Source organism: Oryctolagus cuniculus, chromosome 2, assembly GCF_051225735.1.
Source record: "Oryctolagus cuniculus isolate XC-2025 breed Fujian yellow rabbit chromosome 2, ASM5122573v1, whole genome shotgun sequence".
NCBI classification, from domain to species: Eukaryota; Metazoa; Chordata; class Mammalia; order Lagomorpha; family Leporidae; genus Oryctolagus; species Oryctolagus cuniculus.
The window spans coordinates 171324341-171335567 of NC_142868.1; the positions used below are offsets into that span (position 1 = coordinate 171324341).

An 11227-nucleotide genomic window follows, 5' to 3' on the forward strand; every position below is an offset into this window, starting at 1 on the left:
GCTCGCTGGTCTATGGAACCCTGCAATAGCAGCCTGAACTGCCCGGGGAGCCTCGGAAGGAGCAAGTCTGTACTTTTTCTCTCTGCTCAGAGATTCGTCAGAACTTTCAGCCCATTCTCGTGAAAATCTGCCAGATAGTTGTACAGTTTGGCCAATCAAATGGTCAAGGAATGACGTCTAACAACCTTAAAAAGAATTGTACAAACAGCTAGTGAAAAAACGTGCACTAGGAACAGGCCTACGCAATTTTTAAAAATGATAACCAGAATGAAATACAAACACAGGCCGGCGCCGCGGCTCACTAGGCTAATCCTCCGCCTAGCGGCGCCGGCACACCGGGTTCTAGTCCCGGTCGGAGCGCCGGATTCTGTCCCGGTTGCCCCTCTTCCAGGGCAGCCCTCTGCTGTGGCCAGGGAGTGCAGTGGAGGATGGCCCAGGTGCTTGGGCCCTGCACCCCATGGGAGACCAGGAAAAGCACCTGGCTCCTGGCTCCTGCCATCGGATCAGCGCGGTGCGCCGGCCGCAGCGGCGGCCATTGGAGGGTGAACCAACGGCAAAGGAAGACCTTTCTCTCTGTCTCTCTCTCACTGTCCACTCTGCCTGTCAAAAAAAAAAAAAAAAAAGAAATACAAACACAAAGATGTCTCCAAATTGAATCTACAGCAGACTGATAATTCTTTGTGGCAAGACTGGCTTATAGATTTGACTCAGGGAAGGATTTTGGTCTCCACTATTGCAGTCGGCTTGTGTCCCTCAGGGTATAAGCACTGGAATGCGGCATGGATGTGAGGCCAGTCACGGCTTCTGCTGCGTGGGGGATTTGCCCTTTGCAGGTGGCCACGTGATGGATAGTGTTTATAGGTGGCCCCGCTCGGAACCTCGTGCTGTGCCTGCACTGTGCGCGTCTCGGGCAGCAAAGGCGTTTGAGAGTCACTCAGGATTCCTTTAAGCTCTCCTGTCTACTTAGCAGAAGCCTCCTGGCTGATTAAAAACAAATTCTAAATCCAGTGTCCACAATTGTTTGTTTTATAGATGATGTAACTAACCATAGGGAGATGCCATAAACAAAACAAATAGTCTTTGTTGTGCACACGGGACTGCCTCTCTGCCCTTCACTTTCTGGTCTGCGGCCAGGAATGCACCTAGGTGACCCCAGACTGATGGAATTGTTTGCTTGCGTGTCTTCTGTTAAACTAAAATTTTAACAACCATGACTTTAAAAAGGTCACTTGTGATGCCTCACCTAAGTTGTCCTGGTCGCTTGGCTCTGTCTGGTCTTCTGCAGGTGCGGGGGCTGCTCGCTGCCACTCTCTGACTTTCTCTTCCTGGAAGAACTTCGTCTCCTTCTCAGCCTCTCTCTCTTGCCCTGCTCCAGCATGCTCAGAGAGCTAGGAAGTTCACTGTTTTTTGCAACCCACAGGGAGACATATTTTAAGGCAGCAAGAAGGGGACCCTTGGAGTTTCTCAAATTATAACCATCACAGAAATTGTCTTTCTTGTTTATCATGTGCTGATAGACAGATTAGCTCAGATCTGTTGATGAAGAGATAACAAATAGTCTCTAAAAATTGCATTACCATCAGGTAATTACACAAATCTATTTGCCTATCGTATCCAATGAATGAATGTTTAAAGATGATTACAAACAACTGGTTTCCCAGCAGTTCTTGTTTCTTTATTCCGGTCACAAAATAAGGCAAAGATTTGTTAACATTTGGGCATTGGAGGTGTTCCCAGCCTCGATCAAAGCTCTTGGCCACAGCTCTCTGAGTGGACCCCTTTTACAGATGAGAAAACTGTAAGTTGCCAAAGTGAATACATGTAAGACGTGGCAGACCCTCCTGCTTAACAACTCCCACAAGACCCTTGGTGTGATCTTGACCCCACGTGGCAGGCCTTCAGTGCAGGTAGCCGACATTCTCTCACACGACGTGATTTGGACAGTCACAGAATCACCCTGGAGAACTGAAGGGAGTCTGTCACACAACCTGGGCTGTGTTGTCCCTCAGTACACTGTGGAGACTTTTAAAGTTATGTTTCTATTTGTCTCATGGAGGATGCAATGATGTTAAATTTCATTTCAGTGCATGTTGAAGTTTTAGCTAGGGAAACCTAAATAGCTCAAATGCACCATAGGTTCTGCAACCCTGCTGTGATACTTCTGCATTTTGTAACCCACAGAAGTTTCAGCCGTGTCATTGTCTGGCCATTGCAATGGTCCCAGTGTGAGATTGGGAGGGAAACTTAGAGATGATGTTTAACTTCTGCATGTCTTACATGAAGACATGGGGACACAGAGATGTGCAGTAACACCCCCAAGGTCACACAGCTAAACATCCCTCTACTGACATATCCGTGAGTTCTACCAGCACCCACTGCTGCTGGTCCCTGGGTCACACTTCCCAGTGAAAGCAGAGGGAAGTGGCCCATGTGGGCCCCTGTAATGCAGACATTCTAGGGGGCCATGAAGCATTTATTATAAAGCCAGTGACTCCTCGCAATATGATCGTGTTGCAAATATGTGCTGAGTAAAAGGATACCTTTCTATAGAGGTTTTCATCTTTCAAACCTTTTTTGAGCCTCATGACCACCCTGGAAGCACAGGCATTGCTATTTCTGTTTTTCAAAGGTGGAAGCAAAAGGTAAACAATGTTCCACACCTTTCCCAAGGTCACACAGCATGAGGGAGGCCGAGTGGTGCTTGTAGTTTAGGACTCCTGGCTCGACACACTGCACAGCCCGATTCTACTGTCCTGTATCTCACTCGGCTCACAGAAGAACAGATGGGACACACCAGCCCTTTTTTTTTTTTTTTTTTCCTGTTCTCATGATGCTAGTCCTACACCATTCTTCAACCTGGTGTGTTTTCTCCAAAAGAAACTATCCTTCCTGTAATCAGTAACTTGATGGAAATGATTAGATCTTCAAAACGATATTCACAGATACTATTTCGGGACTGATATTACTTCCAGTGTTCCTAAGGCATTTCCTCTTCAGTGCTGAAGCATATGCTATATTTAAATGTAGGCTGGGAAACCGGCATATTGCAATTAAAGATGCAGTCCTTGTGGTCTTGTAATTCTTTGTCTAAAACCCTTTTATGAAAGAGGGTATTTTAATTCAATAAATGAGAGACAGTTACACACACACACACACACACACTGAGAGGTGGGGGGGGAGAGGGAGGGAGAAAGAGAGAGAGAGGGAGGGAGAAGAGGGGGGAGGGATCTCAAGCAGCGTTTGATCCCTCGCTGCAGGGTGTGTTCATCTTTCAAGCGACCAAGGAAAAAAACAACCTCAGAATTTTACCACCAAAACTTCCAAATTTATTGCAACACAACGTAATGGCTAAATGCTATTTTCTTAGCACACACATTTTTGAACAACCATCCTGGCCAAGTATGCCTGGTTTATTTTCACAATAAACCCAAAGAAAAATCTTGAATTCCACTCTCAGTTTGGGGATAGCAAAGCTGCCGTGGGTTTTCCGGAGCAAACTGTCATGTCTAATTATCCTGTCTTACCCTCTCTGCGAAACCTGTGCTCCAGGCATTGACTTCACGTTTATACCGGTCTGACACAAATCATGCTTAGAAGGGATTTCTGATCCTGTCCCCTTTTGCAAAGTTGAGCTACAATGGTAGACTTAATGCAAGCCCCTTCTTGGGCTTATCAGTGAGAGAGAGAAGCATTCTGCCTCAGAAAACACTTCTAGTGTAAACAAGACACAGGATTGCACAATTAACCACATTCCACTGCCATCAGTCTGATAAAGAGAAGTCAGGGTCGTGCTAAATAGTCTCTCTTTTAGTTCAGCCCTAGTGCCATTTCTCACACTGTATTCAGACTCTGCTCTGAGACGCTGCTATCCTGCGACGGTATTCCATTCAGGACACAAAGTTTCTCAAAAGCCAAGAAAATACAGAGACTCCAAGTCACTTTAAATTTCTACACAAATGTCATACTTTTCAACTAGTTCTAACCATAAGGACATTGGTTTACAAAAGCAGTACAAATCTTGTTCTAATAGGAATATTTTAGGGTGATTTATAATTAATAAACACATCAATTATCCGTCACAAGGATGCCAACTCTCCCATTCCACCTCTCTTGAAGCTGAAATTTGCACAGACTGATGGCTGGGTGAAGGCACGGACTGTAGTTTCTCAATGACAAATACATTTTAACGTTTTTATAATAAGGAGTGGAAAGCAATGCTCAGCATAACATAGTAATTCATCAAACATACCTTGTTTGAAGAAAGCAGTGATTTTTTCAAAAATTTCCCACCACACAGAATGGATGTCCTTTTTTCCTTAAGCTGCTCTGCATCTCAAATCCCATCCAAATTATTCTAAAAAGAAACAGGAAGAGGGCCAAGCACCTTTTCTTCTCAGAGGAGCTAATCAAACGTTCCCATCAACCTCTCCGCACTTTGAAAAGCACATTTTACACCACACACACACACACACACACACACACACGCTGCGTCTCACACTGGTTTCACTGCTGAATTAGGCGGTCCTCTTTCAAATTTCCACTCCCACTTGCTTTTTTTGGGGCAAGGATTTCTAAATATTCTTTTCTGACCCAAAGCATACATTTTCAGCAAGCAAATTCTCCAATGAGATACTATAAAATGTAAAAGAGGAGTACTTAGATAAAAGGGAAAGTTAAAAAATGCGCATTAAAAACTGCATAAACAGGTCAATTAAATTTTTTCTTTCTTTTTCGGTCACTGGTGAACGGGTGGATTAAAATGCATAGAGAAAGAAAACTACAAAACCACCAAGCTTAGTCTGCTGGATTCTCACTTTTGGATCGAAAACACTTTTCCTATGTGTTAATGTTATTTCTTTGTTTTGTTTTGCTTTGGTCCTTTCTGCGTTTTGGCAAGTTTCATGAGATGACTGAAGGATATGCTAATAATAGGACACAAGATTCATAATAGCAGGAAGCCAAACCTGACTCATGTGTCAAAAAACTGCTGATGGCTATCTCGTATCATTAGTGAAATCTGTCCATTTTAGGTATTTATATATTAGTGTCATCAGGTAAATCGAAAGGATTCAAACTCACAATCTGCATCCATACTCACAACATTGAAAAAGAAAACCGGACTGCGAAGGAGTCTGGCTGGCAGCGCTGGGATGCCCGGTGACTATCCGTGGGCAGAGCATCTCTCCCGGGCAGCAGGAGGTAGCAAAGAGCCATTCCTCCTCCTGCTGGGGAGTGTGCACTCCCGCAGCTGCACAGCAGAGCCTTCCTGAGGTGCAAACAGCTCTCCCGTCCGCCTCGGGGGTCCTGGGATTGCTCCTTGTTTCCCGATACTCTTTGAATGCTGTTGCCATTTTTTTTTATCCTTTCTGGTACGAATCATTTTTCAATCCCATCTCTTCCTCCATTAAATCCTGACAAAGGATTTGACATTGGTGGTGAGGACACTGCTGCCTTGTGGATGTTGTGTTGTCCCATTCTTTATGGCAGATTCAAATAAAATAGCAGCCCGAGAATAATTAATAATTATTAGTGTTAATAATAATGCCAGTTGCTGTTCATCAGACACCTTTTCTGGGGATGGTGATAAACCCTTCACATATGTCACTGCATTTAATACTTAGAAGGAGTTACTATAATCTGTATTCTACAATAAGATAAAGAAAAGAAAAAAAAATGAGGGCCAGAGAGATGAAGTAACTTTCCCAAGATCATCAAGCCAAAAAAGTAAGATCTGGAATTCCAATTCAAGATTGCCTGGCTCCAGAGCAAAGGTGACATATCAAAACTTGAAGTCTTTTGCTAATTTGTTTTCTTATGGTACATAGGCAAAATCAAGTGTTAATGTATTGAAAAGTATATGAAGAGGTGCTCAGAGGATGCAAATCAGGATGATGAGAATTTTGGAATTAGTATCGGTGGCACAGCGTCATGAGTGTAATTAATGCTACTGAATTGCATACTTCAAAATGGTAAAGTGGCAAACTTTGCTACATTTTTTTTATTTAAAAAATATTGACATTTACATAGGGGTGGGGGGAGGTGAGGAAGGGATGTGAGAATGTTTCCACTCAATGATTAAAAATATTTAGGCATTTTTAATTGTGATGAAACTATATGACTGGGTGAGTGTTTAGCCTAGTTAAGATGTCAGTTTGTCTGTCTGTCACAATTAAAAATGCCTCAAATGCCTGAAATACCTGGGGTTGGGCCAGGCTGAAGCTGGGAGCTAGGAATTCAATCCAGGTCTCCCATGAGAGTGATGGTGATATAATGACCTGAAGCATCACTGTTACTTCCCAGGGTGTGCATTAGCAGAAAGCCAGAGTCAGGAGCTGCAGCTGGGAATGGAATCCTGGCATTCCGATGTAGGACGTCGGCATCTTGAGAGAAAAACTGACATCTTAACTAGGCTACACACCCACCCCAGTTCTATAATCTCATCACATTAAAAAAAAAGTAAGAAACAAAGAGCAATTCCCTTAAAATACAAGCATTGACGTATCATTTTATTTTCATCTTATTGGCAGGACCTGGATAAAGCTCATGTTGTGGCCACAGGTGCTGCTGTTGCTTGTGTGGACAAATGTGGTTATTCTAGAGAGAAATCCGGAATACTTGGTTGAATTGGATGTGTGCCTCAGAGCCCATCAAAGTCTTTCTGGGGTACATGCTTCAGCAAGTTTCTCTTTTTTTTTTTCTTTTTTCTTTCTTTCTTTCTTTATGAGAGAGAGAGACAGAAAGATCTTCCTTCCATTGGTTCACCCCCCAAATGGCTGCCACAGCCGTAGAACCTGGCGCCCATGTGGGATGCCAGCAACGCAGGCGGAGGATTAACCAAGTGAGCCATGGCGCTGACCCCCGTCAGTGAGTTTCTCATGCAAAGCCATGAGATGCCAATTCCTGGAGAACACATGAATTAGGTATGGGAGACGCACAGTAGGAAATTCCGTGCAGCAGAATTGGGGTCGGCCTTGCTGTTCCCGAGGTCTTTTCTCAGCAGCTACCTGACTCTCACACTCTCCTCTTTAAGCCTTTGCTCAGACGTCACTCAGGAGTGAGCCCTGTCCTGGCTGTCCTATTTAAAATAGTAACTTGCCCTGCACATGTTCTCTTCCTCTTCTGGTTTCTTTCTTTCTTTCTTTCTTTCTTTTTTTTTTTTTCTCCACAGTATTTATTAACCTGTAGTGATATTTCCTATTTTTTTTTTTTTTACTGAGCACACCCCACTAGAATATAATTTCTAGGCCAGCAGGAATTTGTTTCTGTTTTGTTCACTGATGCATTCTTAGCCCTTGAGACCAACACATACTGGGCATACTCTAAGTATTAACTAAGTGCATGTTTGAAAATACATTAGAATGGCTGCCTGTGGGGAAAGGCATGGAGAACTGGGATGAAATGGGACAAAGACATTAAAGCAGAAAGGCCTGCAGCCTTGTGTGGCCCGGTGGTGATGGTGTGGGAAGGGAGTCAACTTCTACACTGAAACGTCTGGTGGCAGCAAGGCCACCTATAAAATCCACCAAGTAGGCTGCCTCTGGGGAATCTTCTCAACTTTTTGAAGTAAAACAAGATAAAAAATTTCTAGTGAGTGGCTTCGAGCTTGCTGCTTGGCATAAATCAACCTAGATTATTTCTAGTTGAGAACAAAAATTATGATGTTCAGTGTGTCCTGCTATTACTGTGTGAGATTCTGTTTTGCTTATAAATCACCTTGGGTTCCTTGATAGCATCGGTTCTTTTCTAAATAACTGTTCGTCATTGCATACTTTTAGTATCCTAGTCTTACACAGTTATCCAGTACAAAAACTCAAATCTCTTTTAGAATATTCTCTATTAAAAGTTTTTATTATTGTCATAAACTTTGAACTTGATGGCTCTTTAAAATACTGCCTCACTTCTTCTTTTCTACTCTAGAGAGAGAGTGCAGGCGGATCAATGCATTCCTCATATCACAAATCCATTCTTTTATGTGACTTTTAAAAATGTAGGATGGCGATTTAGGAGTCTACATAATGAGGTAGCCTTTTCAGAGACGCCTGATGCTTTTACGGTGTGTAGGTATAAAACACAAGAGTTACACCTTTCATAACACAGGCTTGCTCAAACGACGGAGGCTACATCATGTTTGATGCTTCATCAATTTTTCATAGAAATATGATTTGCCTTGAACTCCTCTACAGCAGTTTTGAGACTCTGTTCTCCCTGTGCTTTCATGGCCGCTCACTGCAATAACCAGGAGTCTTTTCAGTTTCCTGGACACGGCTGAATGTTACTGCTAAGTACACATGTTTTGTGCACTTTGAATGTGAATGGAGGATTTTCCAATATGATTAGGTTTTGTTAAATTTACAGCATCACTATATATCTAAAGCAAAGAAGTTATCCAAGAAAAAAACCTATCTTTATGAAAACTAAAGAAGTCAAATGGGGGCCTGGACAACTTACAGAGATGAAAATACAGGTGGTCCAAATAGATTTTGCTGAGCAATATGAAAGAGCTTCTAATTCTGCAAAGGGGGTCACAAGAATGCATCAGAGGGGAGAACTGGATAGGAATTGTTGATCATGTGGCCCAAGGTAAACCCAGTGGAGAAAACGAGAAGAATTCATTTTCCTTACGCTATCAGAAACAAAGGATGTTAGAAAGATCACTGCTCCCAAATGCTTCCCTAAAACAAATGAGCTGGAACCCCAGTATCAAGCATTAGACAGCATCCACAATATTCTAGGCCAAACTGGAAATAAAATAAAGCAGATAAATCACTGTGATTGCAGCAGCATAAAAGAGATTAGGAGACGCACAAGTTGATACTGGGAACTGGAGGCGATCCTGTGGATCCTGGCATTACAGAGGGCAGCTGATCTGGCAGATTAGCGAAATACAGAAGGACCTTATACAAAACCAGGGCTCAAGTGGTGGGCAGGAGATTATGGGCCTTATATCTCTCTATTATGCTAAGTAAGCACATGGAGTCTGAAATAAAAGATTGGTTCACAGAACACTGGTCAGCTGGGCTCTGCTGATCTAAGCTGTGCTGTGCTGGGCAGGGCAGCTCTGCACCTCGCCACAGGACCGTGGGTCGGCTGGGCAACCTGGGTTCTACATGCGTTGAGTTGGGTGTCTGCACTGCACGGACTGCAGCTGTCCGTGAGATCTGCTCATGGCAAGACAAGGTTGCAAGAGGGCAATAGGAAATATGTGCAGGCTCTTAAAGCCTGGTCTTATATTTAGCACACTGTCATTTCATGCCCTTTCCATTGGCCGAAGTAAGCTCCATGACAAAACGCAAAGTCAAAGGGCAGGGAACAAGGCCATCCATAAAGAGGTTATGGCAAGGACACGGATAAGGAGAGGAGGGAGGATTTGGGACCAATAATTCATTTGACCATACCATGCCTTTACTGTCAACCTTTGTACGTATATTTTTAAATTTTCTTTTAAATGACATTCAACTGGACTTTTAAAAAATTCTAGTTTATTAATCTCTGCATTTTATTAGGTCATTTTAATATATTTATAAGTACTGATATAGTTGATTTTATTAAGTATCTTATTTGTATTTCTTATTTACTTCCTTTATTCTCTTGTTTTCTTTATCCTCTTATTTTCTTCTGTTAGAGTAATGAAGTTTGCCATGCTGCCCTTTTCTTTACTCCCATTTTTGTTTTTGGAATCTACAGGTTGTGTTTCCAAATCTTTATTGTTACCTTTTAAATTTTAATATACATATAAAGCTGTAATTTTCTAAAAATTATTTTTACTTTTTAAAAAAAGACAACTCTATTTCTTTCCTTTTTAAAAAGACTTATTTATTTACTTGAGAGGCAGAGTTAAGAGAGAGGGAGAGAAAGAGAGAGACGTCTTCTATCTGCTGGTTCACTTCCCAAAGGGTCGCAAAGGCTGGAGCTGAGCTGATCCAAAGCCAGGAGCCAGGAGCTTCTTCCAGGTCTCCCATGCAGGTGCAGGGGCCCAAGCACGTGGGCCATCTTCTGCTTTCCTCAGCCATCAGCAGGGAGCTGGATTGGAAGTGGAGTAGCTGGGACTCGAATTGATGCCCAAATGGAATGCTGGTGTCATAGGCGGATGCTTAATCTACTACACACAGCACTGGCCCCATGCTTCTCTTAAATCTAATAAGAATCTCAGGCAACTTTATTTCCCCCTCATCTGTCATTAGCATTACCTTTAACAAAATTACAAAATTAGATCACTACTGTTCTCTCTTAAAAAGATTTTTACACCTAAGTCTCTGGCATATTTTGTCAGTATCTATATTTACCATTGTCTTTCTTTCCATAAATTCTGTCAGAATTTAGATTTCTTGGTGATAGAAAAACACTCAAGAAAATAAGAATTGATGGGTATTTTAATGTAATAAAGTGTGTTTGTGTAACTCTGCTCTATAATCTGCTTTCTTACTTGATGGGGAGATTCTAAAAGCATTTCTGTTAAGATCAGGAACTTAGCAAGGATACCCACTATATCTGCTATTATTTGGCATTATGCTAAAAATATTAGCCAATGCAATTCAACAGGAGACATCTATCAAAGGAGAAAGAATTAATAAAAATGGAGCAGCACTCTGTTTACAGCTGTAGAAGGAGAAAAGGTTTTGTGTGTATGTTTGCATGTGCACAAGGATCTCTTAGCTCTGTTTGCTGAGAAGGCTCAGAAGCAATGCAGCCCCACTACCAACATTCACACAGAGGACTGATAGCCCAGGTCTGAATATTCTTCAATGAATGGAACCAGAACTCATTGGAATATAGCTGATTCTGGCTGTGCACCTGGGAAAGTACAGATATGCCTGGAAGATTTTGAGGCCAGTAAGAAAATGCTCAAAAAATGATGGTAACATATCAGAAGGACCGATGAGCCAACTTGAAGGGGCTGTTCATAGATGCATCTTGTAAAATTGAAATATAAAGTAAATAATGTTATCAATAAAAGACAATAAAATAATTTATGGGTATACACTGACATAGAATCAAACCAATAAACAAATGGAGAGGAGCAAAAGCTGTTTCTTCTAAAAGAACTTCAACTAATAAATGAAGAAAAATGATGGAAGTAGAAAATTATTGTTTAGTGAACAACATACTAGTGTGTACAAAGATGATGATGCACAGGCTATTTATGTAGTCTGAAAGTATCTCCCAAGAAAGTAGGTGTTGGCTAAATAGGGAAAACTATATCTTTACAAGTGGAAACACTGGGAAGAGA

The 11227-nt window shown here is 42.0% G+C and overlaps 1 protein-coding gene across 4 annotated transcripts in view; it reads right to left on the reverse strand.

Moving 5' to 3' along the window:
- The window catches only part of VIT (vitrin), a 118990-nt gene extending 114463 nt beyond the window's left edge, over positions 1-4527 (reverse strand). For 2 of the 4 annotated variants that reach the window (XM_008254544.5, XM_008254543.5), the window contains exon 1: positions 4250-4527. The gene's annotated coding sequence lies outside the window, so the exon portion shown is untranslated. The remainder of the gene's footprint in view (positions 1-4249) is intronic. The other 2 variants (XM_008254546.5, XM_008254542.5) reach the window with 1 other exon arrangement.
- Positions 4528-11227: the final 6700 nt, after the last annotated feature.